The sequence below is a fragment of the Gorilla gorilla genome, chromosome 4, assembly GCF_029281585.2.
Source record: "Gorilla gorilla gorilla isolate KB3781 chromosome 4, NHGRI_mGorGor1-v2.1_pri, whole genome shotgun sequence".
Classification (NCBI taxonomy): Eukaryota; Metazoa; Chordata; class Mammalia; order Primates; family Hominidae; genus Gorilla; species Gorilla gorilla.
Genome location: NC_073228.2, coordinates 134,043,909 through 134,064,068, shown reverse-complemented (window position 1 = coordinate 134,064,068; position 20,160 = coordinate 134,043,909). Strand labels below are relative to the sequence as shown.

The following is a 20,160-nucleotide window of genomic DNA, read 5'->3' as shown; positions in this document are numbered from 1 at the left end:
TATAACTGTATAAATTTACCAAATATCAGTAAAATGTAATATATATATATGGAGAAAATTTTGTGGAATGTAAATTATACACGAGGCTATTTAGAAAACAATAGGGAATAAAAATAAAATGCCTCTAACTCTAGCTTTAAAAATGAAGAGATGGAATAATACATAGTCACCAAAATACCTTTAGTCACCAAAATATGTTTAGAATTTCCAAAAGCTTCTGAGGTTGGGCAGGATCATTTGGAAACAGGGGGAAATGAGAGGCTAAGCAGATCAGTGTCAGTGCCCAAAGGGTTCAAGGGTAATAGATCTCAAAAAGCACCAAGAAAATACACTGCCTGAAAATGTAGGGCATAAAACTTACTCTGCATTTACAACTCTAAGTTTAGGAAGTCAGGTGAGCTGGACAGGCGGAATAAACCCTGATGGCAACATTTGGTTTCAGAGAAGTAGAAAAGACAGAGGTACAGAAAGAATTAAACACTTAAACCCTAGTTTCATGAAGCACGTTTAATCTGAAGCAGCAGAGAAAATCTATGTCTCTTCTTTGTGGAAATCAGCAAGCCAAGAATTATAGCAAACACTCCTACCAAAATAAATCTATGGTGAATTGCTTGTCCAGGAAAAATGTAATTTTTTTCAGAGATGAGTCATTTATCTAAAAAAGAAAAATAGTGTAACACTGACACAAAGTATCAAAAAAAAATTAGATGAAAAACTACCATTTCCTTTTGCCCCCAGAAAAAAAGCCATGAAATTGAGAAAAACATTAGGCACCTGTTTTTGAAAACATATGAAGCATTTGCCTCTATCTTCATAAACAACAAAGGGAAATATAAGAGCTCAGGGATATGACAGTAAGATGAAATCTCAGCTCAAAGAACAAAGAAATAAAGAAATGATTAAAAAATAAAGTCTATCACAGGCATGAAAATAAAATCAGAAAAAAATAGGCACTGTGGAAAGCTATTATTAAGGGATAGAAGGGCAGAAATTAGGAAAGCTAAGGAAAGTGAAATAGAAATAAAGAGTTAATGACAGACGAGAGAGAAATCATACTGATAGGAGGGTAGGCTAAGAAAAGCCAAAAACATGCTTAGAGTGACTGGAAAAAAAATAAAACAGAAGACATAAAGATACAATTTAAGACACTGTTATTGAAATAAAAGGAGTATAGTATATATATTAAATGGTCTTACTGCGTGTGCCAGATAAAATCAACCCAAATGTTCAATAAAAGAACAAAATCCTGTGGAAGGTAGATAAAAAGTTCAAGTCAACTTCTGAATAAAAATGGTAGAGTTAACAGTAATTTCCACATTTACTATTTATTGAACTCAATGAGGACAGTAATAAAGTGAATCTTTAAAGGTATACACAAAAACATAGGGAATAAAAGAAGTGGAGGACACTATAATTGTGGAAGTTGACTGCATACAGATAAGTGGTAATAGATCTAGCAAATTGTAGAAAACTGAATTGTAGACTTGCAATGGGCAAAACCAAGAATAAACTTAAATTGAACCTTAGAAACCCTTACTGGAACCTCCAGAAATAGGAGTAAAAGTTGGTTGAGTGAAAATAATCAGTCAGATGGTGCAGCCAGACAACTGACCCTCTCTGAGCAAAAAAGTAATGTTAAGAAATTCAATATTTATTTTCCATCATCTCTGAATTTAGGGATATCCTTGTCATTGTTGACAAAACCAAGTCACTTTTTCAAAGTTTCTCATCAGAGTTTCATCCCTTATGCTCAATCTTGAGCAGTTTACTAAGGATAGAAGCCATCTCTATAGAAATAGAGAATATTCAGGTAGAAGAAGACAAAAAAATGTATAATGAATTACTATCTTCAGAAAAGTGAGGGAAGATACTGAGAACATAAAACCAGACCACGGCCGGGTGCTGTGGCTCACGCCTGTAATCCCAGCACTTTCGGAGGCCGAGACGGGCGGATCACGAGGTCAGGAGATGGAGACCATCCTGGCTAACACGGTGAAACCCCGTCTCTACTAGAAATACAAAAAATTAGCCAGGCGTGGTGGTGGGTGCCTGTAGTTCCAGCTACTAGGGAGGCTGAGGAAGAATGGCGTGAACCCGAGAGGCGGAGCTTGCATGAGGTGAGATCCTGCCACTGCACTCCAGCCTGGGTGACAGAGTGAGACTCCATCTCAGAAAAAAAAAAAAAAAAAAAAAAAAATATATATATATATATATATATATATACACCAAAAAAAGACCACAACTATATCCATATTTATCCATGTTTATATATGTTTTATTATATCCATCTATCCACACATAATCACACATATCAAGTACACATGTAGAAAAACCAAAACATAAAATGCACCAAAATTAAAATATAACAGAAATTTTAAAATGCAAAAGAAGAGTTGGAAAATAAAGGTAATAAAATCTAGAAAGTTAAGCAAAAAGAAAAAAAAAGAAAATTTGTGGGAAAAGTTTAAAGAATTACAGGAACAGTTCAGGAGATCCCATATCCAAATAACAGTAGTTCCAGAATGAGTGAGCAGAGGAACAGAGAGGAAAAAATTATCAACAAAATAATTCAAGAAAACTTCCACAAAATGCAACAGATGAAGGGCTTGAGTTTCCAAATTCAAAGGGCTTATTCTATAAAAGCTAAATCCGATGAAATTAGACCCATATGAAGCACACCGCTGTGAAATTTTAGAGCCTTGAGGCAGAGGATATGTTAGATGCCTCCTGGGAGGACAGTGATAAAAGGCTCAAAAAGCAGCATGTCTATAGACTTCTCAATGAAAACTGGAAGTACAAAAAGTAATCAAATAGTCATTTCAAAATATGATGAAAATGGTTTCAAACCTAGAATTCTATAGCTAAACAAGATATCAATGAAGTGTTAGGAGAAAATAAGGTCATTGCTGTACTTCAAAGAACTATCTTTCAAGCTCATTTCTCAGAGAACTATTAATAGATTTGTTATTCCCAAGCAGAGAGAAAATCAGGAAAGAGAAAACATGGTGCAAACAGGAACATAAAGGGCAACCAATAGATATTCCAGCAGGTCAGAAGGCAAAAGGAAGGGATTGTTCAGAAAAATAAATTGATAGAAAACCCAGTGAATCTGGAGAAGCAGTTAGTGAAGAATACAAAACATATATATATCTACACACACACACACACATATATATACACACACTCATATATATATATTCATATATATGTATGAAAAATTATTATATGCCCCATATGAAGTATAGGGAGTCAAGGACAGGATACACATGTGTGATTGTGTAGGAAAGGAAAGTTAACTAAGTCAATAGAAAATGACTAAAACTGAAAGATGAAGAAAAAACACAAGGAAGTTATTAGAGATGTGGTAATCAAAATAACAAGTATTTAAATTCAATCTTTTTTTTTTATACTTTAAGTTCTGGGATACATGTGCAGATACATGTTACATAGGTATACACGTGCCATGGTGGTTTGCTGCACTCATCAACCCATCACCTACATTAGGTATTTATCCTAATGCTATCCCTCCCCTAGTATCCCACTCCTCAACAGGCCCTGGTGTGTGATGTTCCCCTCCCTGTGTCCATGTGTTCTCATTGTTCAACTCCCACTATTAGTGAGAACATGCAGTGTTTGGTTTTCTGTTCCTGTGTCAGTTTGCTGAAAATGATGGTTTCCAGCTTCATCCGTGTCCTGCAAAGGACATGAAATCATCTTTTTTTATGGCTGCATAGTATTCCATGGTGTATATGTGTGACATTTTCTTTATCTAGTCTATCACTGATGGGCATTTGGGTTGGTTCCAAGTCTCTGCTATTGTGAATAGTACTGCAATAAACATATGTGTGCATGTGTCTTTACAGTAGAATGATTTAAAATCCTTTGGGTATATACCCAGTAATGGGATTGCTGGGTCAAATGGTTCTAGAACCTTGAGGAATCACCACACTGTCTTCCACAATGGTTGAACTAATTTACACTCCCACCAATAGTGTAAAAGCATTCTTATTTCTCCACATCCTTTCCAGCATCTGTTGTTTCCTGACTTTTTATTGATCACCATTCTAACTGACGTGAGATGATATCTCATTGTGGTTTTGATTTGCATTTCTCTAATGACCAGTGATGATGGGCTTTTTTTCATATATTTGTTGGCTGCATAAATGTCTTCTTTTGAGAAATGTCTGTTCATATCCTTCGCCCACTTTTTGATGGGGTGTGTTTTTTTTCTTGTAAATTTGTTTAAGTTCCTATGGATTCTTGATATTAGCCCTTTGTCAGCTGGATAGATTGCAATAATTTTCTCCCATTCTGTAGGTTGCCTGTTCACTCTGATGATAGTTTCTTTTACTGTGCAGAAGCTCTTTAGTTTAATTAGATCCCATTTGTCAATTTTAGCTTTTGTTGCCATTGCTTTTGGTGTTTAATTATGAAGTCTTTGCCCATGCCTATGTCCTGAATGGTATGGCCTAGGTTTTCTTCTAGGGTTTCTATGGTTTTAGGTCTTACATTTAAATCTTTAATCCATCTTCAGTTAATTTATAAGGTGTAAGGAAGGGGTCCAGTTTCAGTTTTCTGCATATGGCTAGCCAGTTTTCCCAACACCATTTACAAAATAGGGAATCCTTTCCCTGTTGCTTGTTTTTGTCAGGTTTGTCAAAGATCAGATGGTTGTAGATGTGTGGCATTGTTTCTGAGGCCTCTATTCTGTTCCATTGGTCTATATATCTTTTTTGGTACCAGTACCATACTGTTTGGATTACTGTAGCCTTGTAGTATAGTTTGAAGTCAGGTAGCATGATGCCTCCAGCTTTGTTCTTTTGCTTAGAATTGTCTTGGCTATACAGGCTCTGTTTTGGTTCCATATGAAATTTAACATAGTTTTTTCTAATTCTGTGAAGAAAGTCAATGGTAGCTTGATGGGGATAGCATTGAATCTATAAATTACTTTGGGCAGTATGACCATTTTCACCATATTGATTCTTCCTATCCATGAGCATGGAATGTTTTTCCATTTGTTTGTGTCCTCTCTTATTTCCTTGAGCAGTGGTTTGTAGTTCTCCTTGAAGAGGTCCTTCGCATCCCTTGTAAGTTGTATTCCTAGGTATTTTATTCTCTTAGTAGCAATTGTGAATGGGAGTTCACTGATGATTTGGCTCTCTGATTGTCTATTATTGGTGTATAGAAATGCTTGTGATTTTTGCACATTGATTTTGTATGCTGAGACTTTGCTGAAGGGCATTACATACTGGTAATGGGATCACTGACAAGAAGAGCTAACTATCCAAAATATATATGCACCCAATACAGGAGCACCCAGATTCATAAAGCAAGTTCTTAGAGACCCACGGAGAGACTTAGATTCCCATACAATAATAGTGGGAGACTTAACAACCCACTATTATATCTTTTCCATGTGTGTCTCTTTTCCATGTATGTCTCATTGTAATTCAGGGGGGTGCATGTGCATTGCAACGAAGTGCTTAGATTCTGGAGCCAGATGCCATGGATGGAGCCAGGCTCTAAAACTTAATAAACATGTGACCTTGGACAAATCCTTTAACTTTTTGTGCCTCAGTTTAACTATTTGTAAAATAAGAAATACAATAAATAGTATATACCTCATAGGGTGGCTGTTAGTGTTAAATGAGTATTTGTATTTGAAACATGTAGAAAAGAATGTGGCATATTGTAACTGCTTAGTTATTATTATTGTATATAATTAGTTATTGTTGTAATCTTTGTAGTTGTTGAAATTTGTTTTTATATTATTATTAATGTAGGTATTGAATAAATGAGTACATGAAAATGCTCTTGATTAAATTTGCCTTAGAAAATGATTCAAATATGTTTACAATAGCTATCATTTGACTTCAGATCATAATTTGAGAACTAAGAAACTTAATTATCTCCGTTGAAAGAGAAATAAGAGGTCATACTATTATGCGTAAAGCTGTCTGTGAACATCTTTGGTCTTCTCTATGAAGGAAAAAAGTCTCCTTAATTTACTTATGTAAAGAAGTTACTTCAATCTGAAAGTTATTTTGTTTTCATTATGCTACTACTTTTTTTTTTTTTAACGAGAAAGGATCCTCTAACTTGGAAAAATCTGTTTGTATCTCTTCTTAGATATGAGATTAAGGAGGATTTGGGAGAATGAGGCATTCCTTTACCAGGAAGTGAAGACTCTGCAAATTAGAAAAATTACGAAGGCATGTAAGAAAATAAAAAATCATTTAAGTGGTGTGCAATATAATGGTGAATATGTCCCTATGGGTTCAGTAATTTGCTTTGCAAATATTTAAACCCATTTTATTGTTGATGATTTAGTTATGTAACTAAATGGAGAGTCTTATTGTCCTTAATGAAAATGACTAATAATCTTTCTTTTATAAGACTAGTGAATATAAAAATTCTAAGTAAAATAGTGAATTTTCAAATTAACACAATTGTTTGCCCTCAATTATTGTCTGCAGATATTAACAGTAAGATTCTTAAAATGTGCCCTACTTCTCTGGTAATAATGGTAAAATAAAAAAAAAGCCTGATTCTCAATATTAAAGAAAATAAATAACTCGAGGGAAAATAAACATACATATTTCATTCTATAATTATGGAAAGAATGAAAACATGTTAAAGAGTGTATATAGCTTGAACAAATTGTTTAAAGCAATGATCTGGTATAAGAATAATAAGGTACACTCTTCTTCATATCATGTATGCATATTTTTCATATAAAATAAGAACATTTTGCTACTAAGATTTCTAAAAATAACAACACCTTGATAATAGATACATCTGATCTATAAACTCTGCCTTTAAACTCACTATACAACGTGATAAAATTGCATGAAACTAAATCCATGTGTGTATACATGCACACAAACACCCATACACAGAGTACTTTCAAAACTAAGAAAATCTGAATAACATCAGTGGATTATATCCATATCCTGGTTGTGAATATAGTTTTGCGAGATGTTATCAGTGAGAGAAACTGGATAAAGGACACATGGAATCTCTTGGTATTTTTTTTTACAACTGTATGTGAATTGATAATTATTTCCAAACAAAAGGTTAAATTTTAAAAATTATGATGCAAAAAATAAAATATTTTGTCTCTTGTCTCTCTCTCTTTTTTGTTTTGAAGGAAATCCCTCCCCAAATGTATTAGTAGCAGTGTTGAAAACGTGTAGTCCAAAGGCTATAGATGTAATTTTTGTTGCTGCCTTTTTTCTTGGTGAGTCCAGTATTTTGAATACATTTGAATTTGAAAGATAATAAGCGAGCAGTGCATTTTCAAGTTACTTTCAGTCCCATCAAATTTCTCCATGTTCGTTATAAATTTAGGTTGTCATAAATATAAGTTTTCTGAAAGCATTTTAAGTTTGTGAATATCCTTTTAAAGTAACTTTTAAAAATCTTAAAATTTCTTTTCCTTTTGAAATCCTATCACTTGCTACAAGATGGATGAAACTTGAGGACATTACACTAAGTGAAATAAGCCAGTCACAAAACGACAAATAGTCTATGATTCCACTTATAAGAAATATCTAAAGTAGTCAAATTTATAGAAATAGAAAATAGAATGGCAGTTGCCAGGGACTGGAGTGAGAAGAAAATGGGGAGTTGCTGTTCAGGCACGGAGTTTCAGTTTTGCAAGATTAACAAGTTCTACAGAGACATTGCATAGCACATTAATATAGCTGATACTACTGAATTGTACACTTCAAAAGAGTTACATGTGGCCAGGCACAGTGGCTCACACCTGTAATCCCAGCACTCTGAGACAGGCAGGTTGCTTGAGTCCAAAATATTGAGACCAGCCTGGGCAACATGGTGAAACCCCATCTCTACAAAACATAGAAAAATTAGCTGGGCATGGTAGCACACACCTGTAGTCCCAGCTACTTGGGAGGCTGAAGTGGGAGGATGGTTTGAGCCTGGGAGGTCGAGGCTGCAGTGAGTTGAGATGGTGCCATTGCACTCCAGCCTGGGTGGCAAAGTGAGCCCCTGTCTCAACTGTCTCAAAAAAAAAAAAAAAAGAAAAAAGAAAAAAAAGAGTTAAATAATAAACTATTCTTTTTCTTCAGGTTTTATTTTACACAACTTTCATCTTTTCCTAAAAGTGAATGCATATCACACTCTGGCCAATTAATATACTTCGTTATAAATGTTTCCTTCTGGATTAGCTTTATTCATGGGCAAGATCTCTCTTGTAAAAGGAAAAAAAAAATGGTTGCCTTTGACCACAGGCTGATATTTTGCACACTATAATCCTAGAGAAAGAAAAGCAGACCTCACCACCCAGAGAGGGCAGAGAAGTGACGTAAGAAAAACTGAGTGCTATTGAGAGCACTGAACACAGCACTGAGCTATGCCCAAGGCCAAAGCACACTCAGACTTTCTGGCTTCCTAGGACTATAGTTTCTTCTTTTTTTCCAGTTAGTTTAGCTGTGGTTCTGTCACTTGCACCACAAAGCATCCTGTCAAAAACAACCTGATAAGTGAAGTTGCAATTTCAGCTCTGTACTAATGCTCTGTATGATTTTGAAGAAGGTTTGCCTTCTGTTTAATTAGTTAGTTCAGTCTTGGTTGAAATCCAAGTAACAATCTGATATGGGTAATCTGCACCATTAAAACTGACACATTTTTCCTGTTTCATTTTTTTTTTTAGCTATTTTAGTTTTTAGAAAACCTGTCAGACAACACAGAAAATAGCTTGCAGATAGCAACTCTTATATGTGATAAAGATTTCTCAGAAAGATATATTCTATAAAACTTAAAAACACTTTCAGACAACATGGAAAATAGCTCATAGATATTAACTCTCAATCATTGATACAGATTTCTCAGCAGAGTATATTCTGGACACCTGATGTCTTAGACAAATACCAAAGAGATTAAAAATCTTAAAGAAATCACTAAGTTCATCAGGTTTGTTTATCATGGTATAATGACACATAATCATTTGTTGGTTTAAATAAACCCTTATGCCTTAATTAAAACTACCCTTTTAGAACTAAAATATTACTCTAATAAGAAAAAAAATCTAATGATAACTGAACTTAACTGCTCATCTATCTGCCTGATTTAGCCTGACATACACATATTCAGAGTGACTATATAGATATTTCCTGAGATAGTTAAGATAACGCTAGATGATTGTTAAAATCTATACATTTCTCTTCCTCTGTATACTTTTTAAAAATTTGGTAAACTTTCAAGTAGAATTTTACATTTATTTTTTCCCTAAACATTTTAAGTACTCACTATTTATTACAAAGAAGAGGTAAAGAAGAATATTAGGTTTGCAAGTTGCCATTCTGCAAACATGCACACACCCTTTATTCACGTAATACCAACATAACGACTCCCTTCACTAGTGATTTCATTTCCTTGTAAATTATTGGTTCAGAGCATAACTAACAATAGACAAAGGGAAGTTATCATTTCCAAACTAGGCTTTCAAGACCTCTGAAAAACAAAATGTAAAGTAATAGTTACTCAAACGACTCAACAAGAAAAAAAAAAAACTTGATTAAAACTGGGCAAAGGATATGAACAAACATTTCTCAAAAGAAGAAATACAAACAGCCAACAAACACATGAAACAATGATCAACATCACTAATCATCAGAGAAATGCAAATTAAAACTACAATGAGATATCATCTTACACCAGTCAGAATAGCTATTATTAAAAAGTCAAAAAACAACATGTTGGCATGAATGCAGATAAAATGGAATGCTCATACACTGTTGGTGGGAATGTAAATTAGTTCAACCTCCATGGAAAACAGTATGGAACTAAAACAGTAAAGAACTAAAAACAGAACTACCATTATACCCAGCAATCCTACTACTGGGTGTCTATCCAAAGGAAAATAAATAATTATATACAAAGATACCTGTGCCTGTATGTTAATCACAGCATTGTTATCAATAGCAAAGTCATGGAATCAACCTAAGTGTCCATCAACAGTTGACTGGATAAAGAAAATGTGGTATATACACACCATGGAATACTATGCAATTATAAAAAAGAATGAAATCATGTCCTTTGCAGCAACATTGAGTGCAGCTGGAGGCCATTATCCTAAGTGAACTAACTCAGAAACAAGAAACCAAATACCACATGTTCTTTCTTATAAGTGAGAACTAAACAATGGGAACACATGGAAATAAAGACGGAAATAATAGATACTAGGGACTCCAAAATCGGGGAGGTGGAAAGGGGGCAAGGGTCGAAAAATTATCTTTTGGATACAGTATTCACTATTTGGGTAACGGGTACACTAGAAGCCCTGTCCCTACTAGTACACAACATACCCATGTAACTAATATGCACACGTACCTCTTGAATCTAAAATAAAATATTTTATTTAAAAATTTAAAAAATAAAAAGAAAGATGGTAGTTGCTACAAAATTTCAGAAGACATTAACCCAATTCATGAATGTATTGTATCCACAGAGGAAATATGAGTGTATGAGGTCACTGATCACGCATAAAATCATACCTCCCTTTCAGATAAAAAAGAGGAAATTACCTTCTTTCTAATTCATATGTTTCATTTCAGTTTTGAACGCTTTCAAATACCAAGTAGATTCTTATTTAACTAATGTGCTAAAGCAAAAGCCAAAGGTTGGATTGGTTGTAATTACTGTTTTGTTTTTTTTCTGTGCTCCCAAAATTCAAGCTACCAACTGTTTAGCCTTGTGAAAAGCTTAACATAAGCTTATCTAATTCTGCATAAACATTATATCATTCACTAATGTTAGAGAGCATTAAAAAATGGGTCAGATAAAGTTAGGACAAACTTAGGATTTTTTTGTTTGAAGGATAACATATACTTCTGTGAGTGTCAGCTTTGGCTACCTGATAATTTCCAGTGATCATCATTTATGCTTCTGTAGTAATCTTCAGGGAAATTTGGAATGCTGTATAAGGAGCTAAAATGTGACCACCTTCCAACAAATGGGAGGGCCATTGTGCAGTGTTCAGTGTTAATTGTTTTTTATGGAGTTTCTTATGTCATTTGGTCTATATTCAGATATACTCAGAAATGGAAATTAGGTATCACATTGTCAATATTTAAGAGTGAAAAATTTATATTCATTATGTATGAAATGGATCTCAGCTCTCAGTATGTTGCAGAGTAATAAGGTACAGATGAGAACATAGTTCACTGCCGTGTATACAGTAGATGCTGAAGGTTAGTGAAATCTAATTGACAAAAAAAATGGAAACCATGAGAAAGATGTCATACTACACTCTATGACAATATGATCATTTCAGTAATTTTGCCTGAACAAACATTTCTTGATTCCATCCTCCCTAACAGTTTGGCTCCCTCTCCTACTTGCAGCTATATTTATTCATTCATTTACAAATATTTCCTGAGTTTCTAAAATGCATCAGTTACTATAGATATAGCAACAACAACAACAAAAATGGTCCTTGTCCTCATGGAGCTAACTATTTCGTGAAGGAGACAAGCACTAACTATACACATTCATAAACAGCTGTGTAATTTTGGCCAGTGCTCATTGTACTAATTATTCCATATTGTACTTGCTGCTTTATTTGATAGCATGCCTTTCTAGATGACCAGCTCCTAGAGGGTAGCCTAGGCCTAATATTTAAGAATATATTTATAATTAATTTTTAATAAAGTAATATATGCCCTCCAAAACTAGCTGATAACCAAAACAGAGAGCAAAATATTTACTGGAAGAACTTTGTCTAAAAGACAATTCTCAGAATTCTGCAGTATTTCCCAAGCTTCTAAATGTTTCTTTAAGTTAAAAAATAAAACGTAACTTAAGACTTTACACATCTGTGCTGCAAAAGATTTGGCACATATCTTAGAGCTTTTATATCTTATTTAAGTAGTGACTCACAGGCCAGTACTATTGTAGCATGACTGATGGGAGTCCTCCATCTCTTTACTATTTTCGTAATTGATGCAGTCATCCAAGCAGGGAGAAAGGGCGAAGACAGGCATCATCATTCCTGCTTTGTGGCACTGGGATGTGAAATGACTGTAGGAGTCTAAACTGATTCTAAGTCAGGTTGCACTCCATCACATTAATAATTTCTGTACAAATAAATGAAGTGCTGCTGAGAGACCACAGTAAATGAGAAAGACAGCAAAGCCCAATGAAGGCGTTTGCCAGCTGCATGGAAACAAGGTAGTCTTTCATTCAAGAAATAGCACAAAACTAGGGCTTCTGTAGGAAATTTTAAAGTGATGGAGTTAGACCTGGGTTTTGGGGACCTTTCAACTACTTAAAGGAAAGAAAAAAGAACCTCTTCAGTATATTCATCTGTTATTCTATCAGTGTGTGTGCATGTGTGTCTATTCTAGGCCAAGATTCCCTCTCTGGAGTCACAGGTTTGTTTTTGAGACCTGCTCTTCCATTCCCAGTCTGATATTGGATTAAATTTTCTTCTAGGAAAAGAAGAGCTCCTAGATTTTTTCCTACATTATTTGAAACATGCATAAATTAGTATCTGACACAGGGTAAATACTTAATAGGTGTTGCTATTATTATTATTTAGTAAACTTTAAACAGTGAAATCTCTTGCACTCTAAAGCACATTTCAAAGACATCCCTTCTGCACCTGAATATCTAATTTATTAGTTTTCTAATGAGTAATCTTTAGTTGTACATAATACTTAAAAGTTTTAAGATTGTATTATATATTGTAAAGTAAGAAAGGGCTTATACTTTTAGATCAGTTTCCAGATCAAGTAAAATCCAATACCCATCAATGCGTGGCCAAGATGGCCTTAACATTTCCCTCAGCTTGAAATAACTAGGTTTCTTCCTGACTATAGATTCCAGATCTCCTTTTTCTTAGAAGATACTTTATAAAACTTGCAGTTGTAAATTCCTTTCTGCCCTATTGAGATGTAAATCTTCCAGCTTCTTGCCTGCCAGTTTTACAATCTAGAAATGGCTTTCTCAAGGTACTATTAGCTATCCCTTCAAAATGTAATCATCAAGAAAGACAGCCCTCCATCTCTTAGTCTCTGTGGGAGGGTAGAAACCTAACTTTGATAAACACCAATTAGCAAACACGGAAGGCCTGATCATACCAGCCAACTTCCCCTCTAATATCTTCCAGTACTTTTCCACTGGCTCACCCCAGCACTTAAAAACTCTCCAGGTAGTAATCACTTTACTTTGTGTATGTATATAAAAACATCAGTTGTATACCTTAAATTTACACAATAAAAAAGGAGCAGGGGAAAAAAAGGAAAACAAACAAGCCAAAAAACTCTCCTTCCTTTTGTTTCAGTGGGAATTGAGTTCAATCTCTCTCCCCTATTGTAGTAGTCTTGAATAAGTCTTCCTGGCCTGTTTACCTCCACCTTTAGTAATTTTTCTTTGATGTGGATCATGGGCAATACTTAATGAAGCATTGTGTTACATTGCTTAGATCCCATGATCCACTTAAAACTCTCTCTCCATTAGCTTAAAAAAAGAAAGAAAGGCTCAAATTAAGATCCTACTCCTTGTGGTGCAATCAAGGAGATTAGTAGTGTTTCCTTCCAGCTGATTTTATTAACATTAAAGCTTTATGATAAATTATGAAGATCCCTAGAACTAAACATCCAATTAAAATAACATAAGCATGGCAAGATGTCTATTATAATATTTTTCTTAGGAAAAAATATCCTAATTATAGTGCTGTGGACTTCTGCATGGGCACAACACTGCTGTGGGAATGGATGGGAATCACAGTGCTAAATAACAAGTAGGTATTTATAAGATAGTGCTAACAAAAATCAAGTAAAGCCTAATCTTTTTAAAGTCAAGTTTTCCGGAAATGAAGATACAATGACTTGAGTCACTTTGATCTAATTACATTGAGATATCCTTACTGGAGACTAAGTATAACTTACCTTTCTTTCTTATGTATAAAGTTGTCACCACAAAAAGTAATTTACATAACGGAAAAGGGTAAGATTAATAAAATGATTTCATGAGACCCAGTAAGTGTCCTAGTGACTCACTGTCACCATAATAGCTTTGGTAAAAGAGTAAAGAACAATTTGGGTTTCAAGTCTGCACAGTTATCTTTTAAAATGGTTTAAATGGAGTTTTAAAATTTTTCTCTCTGAACAGATAAAATAAAATAAATGAATTATTTTTAATTCTATAAAGCAGATATAAGATGCTAAGGCAAAACTGCTGAGATTTGAGGAATAAAACTATAATTAGTACAATCAATGAGCTAAATAACTATATTTTATAAAGAAGCAAAGCTAAACACTCCAAATCTCACTAGGTTTTGGATTTGTTTTCATGGCTCTGTTTTCACTACTATTGCTCCTAATACTAATGGACATTCAAATTTATTTTACATACTGTTTACAGAATTGTTTAAAACAGATCAGTGTAATCAAAATATTCACGTGAATACCATCTCCAATTCTTTATATATTGTATGGCTAATCTCAGTGGCATATTCATTGAGAAAATACTTCACAAAAAGGCAAATGACTCAGAATCATATTTCATATATGATTTACAGGGCCCTTAGCCATTTATAAGGAAAAAAATAAATTTAGATCCATACCTACCTCATATCTTACACTAAATACAGTAAATACATATACATATATACCTGTATATGTGTTCAGATATATGTGTGCACATAGATATGTGCATGTATCTCAAATATATAAAAGATCTAAATCCTACTCGGACCCTCTCCTATAAGAAAAAAAAAATCATAAACTAATGGGAAAAGAATGTAGGTAAATATTTACCTTTTCTAAACATGGAGAAGTTCTTTTAAAGCAAAAACAAAACTATAAACAAGAAAATAAAGGACATGATAATGGATTTTAATAGTACATTAACATTAAAAGCTTCCTATATCAAAAGCAACAAAGATAAAATTAAAAGACAAATTGGGAAAGTGATTTTGCAATAATGATGTCATGTCAAGAGTTAGCCCTAATATATCATTATAAATCATTATTATATCATTGCTCTCCTTTAAGCCTCATTACTAATTCCAATCTATTTTACCTATCTCTTGAATCTTGCTTCTCTTCTTCATATCTTCTGGGCAACCATCCTGGTCCAAAATCCCAAGAACTTTGTCTGCAATAGCTATTGGTCTGCCTACATCTCATCTGGCCACTCTCCAATCAGTTCTCCATGATGCAACATGAGGCATCTTTCCAAGACGGGATGTAATCATATGACTCTCCCTTCTGTCAGTGCCATCCACTGACCATGGGATAGATGACTGTAGAATAAAGAGCTCTTATGGTCTGGTCCTTGCATTCCTCTCCAGCTTTCTCTGCTACCTTTCACCCTCTATACTCCACCAATACTGGCTTCTTTCTCTCCTAGTGCCTTTGCATATGCCTTTTTTTTCTACTTAGGGTGTTCTCCCATCTGTCAATACCACTTCTTTTCCTATTTAACTCTTACTCAGCTACCTCATGGACACTTTCTCTGACTAAATCAGGACTGGAATATGTCTCATGGTACTAGGTGCCATTTTTTCCTCACTATTTAATCAAATTATAATTTTACATTTGTTTATTGATCTAGATACATCTGGCTTCTTAACAAACTCGGGAATTTTCTGAAGGATAGGACTGTGTCTTTTTTTCACCATTCTATCTCCAGTGCCTGACATCCTGTAAATGGTGCAGGGCAGAGCCATCCGGGAAGAGAGACTCAATGCACATCACATGCCTATGAATGGATTCTAGATTTTCAGAAAAGATGGAGTCTTATGGATCCAACCAGAATAAATCTGGTCTTTATGTTCCTGCTTTAGAGCCATCTCAATACAGTGATATATTGAAAGAGGGGGAAATGAAATTGAATAAAACATATATATACTAAAACAAAGAAACAAATATAGTTTCCTCTCCTGACATCTCAATTCTCTACCTTGTACAACTGTTTTCCTTCCTAATATATAGACTTCTTACTCCTACAATGTTGCAGACTCCTCCTTTCTTCCTCTTCCCGCGTCCTAGTCAATTAATTTTATTTCTTTTTTACAACTGCTCCCTAATTATCCTGTTGTTTCTTCCCCTCTTATTACCTGGACCCTGGCTCAAGTTTGAATTATTACAAGTATCTTTATTATAGGGCATCGATATTAATCCTCAAGGAAGATATAGATCAAATGAAATATAGATAGAGAGTTTTTAACATTCTAAATCAGAGAGAGGCCCAGGAAAAACCAGAAGGACATATTAACAGGGCTCTGGAGCCCATTTTTCTCCTCCCTTCAATCACGACAGTTCTGCTTTAAGCTGTTACATATTAGGTTTCCAAGTAGTCGTTCACTTGAAGAGAAAATTCTGTCAAATGGGAAAAATCGCTGTTATCACCTGAGTTTTCACCTTCTTGCATAGCTCTGTTAATCTGAATGCTGCCCATTCCTTAAATCTTGCTAGATGCCTATCATATAGATGCATCCTCTGTCAACTCCAGGACACCCTGACTCTTCTTTGCAAGGTATCACAGAGCTCACTATATCACATAGTTTGGTGTTTACTATAACGCTTTACTTTCTAATTTATTCCTCTATCAATTAGAGATTTATATGTTAGTTATTTAGCTTAGTTATTATTTTCAATCCTCCCCCATCCACAGTTAAACTGTTAAGTTTATTTTGGCAAAGGTAATAACAAATTTTTCATTTCACTCACTGTGATTAGTATTGAGATAATTCAGTATGGCAAAATTTAATAAATGACCATACTTTTAATGAGGAAGAAAAAATAGGTTTTCTCGAGAAAAATAGATTTTTTTTCCTCAGAGAATAATTTAGAAGAAATGGGAGCAACTCTTTGAAACCTCAAGTTAAGAAAGGTCCAGAAGTTGAAGAGAAAGTGTCATTATTAGCTGGGAGTGAATCCCATGGGTCTGGCATGTGTCATTTGTGTAAAGAAATGAAATGTGAAGGCATCCTCTTTCTGCTTAAATGTCTTCTTTGCCAAAACAAACAATTACTATATATATGTCTATTAAGTTCTCTAAAAAGAAGGAAAATTAACCAAGAATAAAATGTGCTTTATTCTTGGTTAATAAAATATGCTTCATTTTATTCTTATTTTAATCAATACTCTGTTTCTTTGTTAAATAAAACTATGTATCTCACTAATAGTTTTATTCTACTCTTCTCACGTTTAACTTTTTTTAAGAATGATAACTAACTTAGACATTACTTTTGTGCCCCACATGTCTGCTTTCCATGTAATCTCTCCTTAAACTTTATTTATTTTCTTCATGGGTGGGGTAGGGCTGGGCATCACGAAGTGCATGATGAGTGAATTAAATCATTCACATCCCAGAGTGCTGATTTGCACAAGTTGCACTGATTGAAAAAGTGCTTGTTTGGTGACAAATAAACTTGGAGGTAATTGCAATTACACAGAGAAAGCACAATATTGCTACATTCACATCACCTGAGTTTAGATCTGAGTTGATTGCGGCTATATAATTTATTCCATTTGCATTGTGCCAGCCACAGTACAATTGGTATGTGGCCTTTCTACCATCCTTCAAGATTCACTTCTTAGGGTGTCCTTCCTCACAGTTCTGCTCCAATGCTTCTAGTTGGAGAGAGCATAATGAGAAATAACATTTAAAAAAAAAAGATATGAGCCAGGTGTGGTGGCAGGCACCTGTAGTCCTAGCTACACAGGAGACTGAGGCGGGAGAATCTCTTGAGCCCAGAAGTTCCAGGCTGGAGTGAGCCATGATCATCCCACTGTACTCCATCCTGGGTGACAGAACAAGACCCCGTTTCTTAAATAAGTCAATAAATAAATAAATATAGGAATCTAGGGAGTTTGCTGTATGGCTTTACAGAAAGCAATATTAGGAAGCAGCTAATTTCATAAGGAAGGTCATTGTACTGAGAGTCCATTGACCAGCTTTGTGATAGTGGGCAAAGCACACTATTTGTCTGTGTCAATCTTTTCATTTTTTTAAATGGGGAGAAAAATCATTGCTTTTTCAAATGTACAATGCTTGTATGAAGGTCAAAAGAGGACAGTTATGTGAAAACATTAAAATATATTTATATATCATACATTATTTAAATGTGCAGTAGACACAAATGGATCTCTGGTTAAGTGTACATTTTTAAAATAAATATTCCAACAAATCGAGGAATGACTTTTTTACATCACACAAATGTCAATAGGTAAACGGTTTATTGAGGGGTCAAATTAATTGACCAAATAATTAAATTAAAACATTATACAAGGATAGTCTTAACTTTTTCTTTCTTTCTTTCTTTTTTTTTTTTTTTTTTTTTGAGACAGGGTCTCACTCTGGTTGCCCAGGCTGGAGTGAAATGGCACAATATTGGCTCACTGCAGCCTCGAACTCCCAGGCTCAGGTGATTCTCCCACCTCAGCCTCCCTAGTAGCTTGAATTACAGGTGCACACCACCACATCTGACTAATTTTTTATATTTTCAGTAGAGACAGGGTTTCACTATGTTTCCCAGGCTAGTCTCGAACTCTTGGACTCAAGCAATCCACCAGCCTCAGCCTCCCAGAGTGCTAGGATTACAGGTGTGACCCACTGTACCTGGCCAGTTCTAAGTTTTCAACTATTTTTGAAGTGAAGAAGTCAAACATTAAAGTAGTGATAAGATAGAATAAACATTCTTTATTATAACAAGTTTATAATGGTTGTAGGACTGACTGATATACCTTGTAAAATAGCTATGCTAACATAAGAGCAAACTCTGAATAAATTGCAAAATGTAACCACAATTCTGAATGAGAATATAATTCCTTAAAGTTAATGTCTACATTAACTAAATATAATCCCTTTTTAAATAGAATGCAATTCCAGAAAGTATAACCTTTAAAACTTTAGAACTTGATAGGCTTTTCCTAAAACTTATGGTGTTTGCACAAAACTGGTAAAAAAATCTTGAAAAGAAGGACATCCAATTTATTTGAGTAATGTAAGGGTGTGGTAATAGTACTAGGATAGATAAACAGATCAGTAGAATAGAATGAACAATCCAGAAACAGCACTACACATTCCAGAAGTTTAAAAAATTAAAAGGTAACATTTCTAATAAGTGGTCAAAGGATTAATCATTCAACAAGTGCTATTAAAACAATTACCTATCAGCTGGTCGTGGTGGCTCACGCCTGTAATCCCAGCACTTTAGGAAGCAGAGGCAGGTGGATCATGAGGTCAGGAGATCGAGACCATCCTGGCTAACATGGTGAAACCCAGTCTCAACTAAAAGTACAAAAAATTAGATGGGCGTGGTGGTAGGCGCCTGTAGTCCCAGCTACCAGGGAGGCTGAGGCAGGAGAATGGCTTGAACCCGGGAGGCGGAGCTTGCAGTGAGCTGAGATCGCGCCACTGCACTCCAGCCTGGGCGACAAAGTGAGACTCCATCTCAAATAAATAAATAAATAAATAATAAATAAATAAATAAATAAATAAATAAAAATGATCAGTATTTTACATCACTTTCTGGAGCCGTTCCCTGGTATTCCCTCCAAAGGATTATCTGTAGTTGTAGTGAAACCCCTTTACTGGTCACACACCCCTCATCCTCCACTGAACCCTCATTTGGCAAGCAGGTAACACCATCTAAATTAGAACTGTCCTAAACCTACAGTTAGGCAAAGAGTTGAAAGCAGCATAGGTCCCTTCTGGCTAATGTTAGGACATTGCATTTAATTGGGGAGAAAGACTCTTCCCCTCTGTGAGAATAAAAGAATCAAAATTCTTTGGCTCTGATGCAGAAAGCATCTCCAAATGCCGAGGACACCAGGAAAGCACAGAGTAGGTGCTCAGTAAACTTTTAGTGGATTTCAAAGGAAATAAAGAAGTAATGGGCAAAGGGATAGATGTTAAAAAGGGAAGGAAACAGGTCTCTGAGAAAGAAATGAGGTCCAAAGCATCAGAAAATGAATGGGCCTTTGATAGGAGAAAGGGCCATCCCATGTTATAGTAAGGGGGATTGAAAAGATAGTGGGCAAGGAGGAAAGCAGGACTGAGGATTTGGTAGTGAGGAGATGAGAAGCTTCCTATGTTATGATTTCTAAGTAAGGCAAGTATTGGGAGTCAGATGGACAAGGAACTTGCTTGTTCTCAATTTAACTCCGCTTGGTTGAAATG

The 20,160-nt window shown here is 34.9% G+C and overlaps 1 protein-coding gene across 1 annotated transcript in view; it reads right to left on the bottom strand.

Annotated features, from left to right (window-relative positions):
• Positions 1-20,160, bottom strand: part of CHSY3 (chondroitin sulfate synthase 3) — a 281,190-nt gene that overhangs the window by 6,455 nt on the left and 254,575 nt on the right. The gene's annotated exons all lie outside the window — the stretch shown is intronic.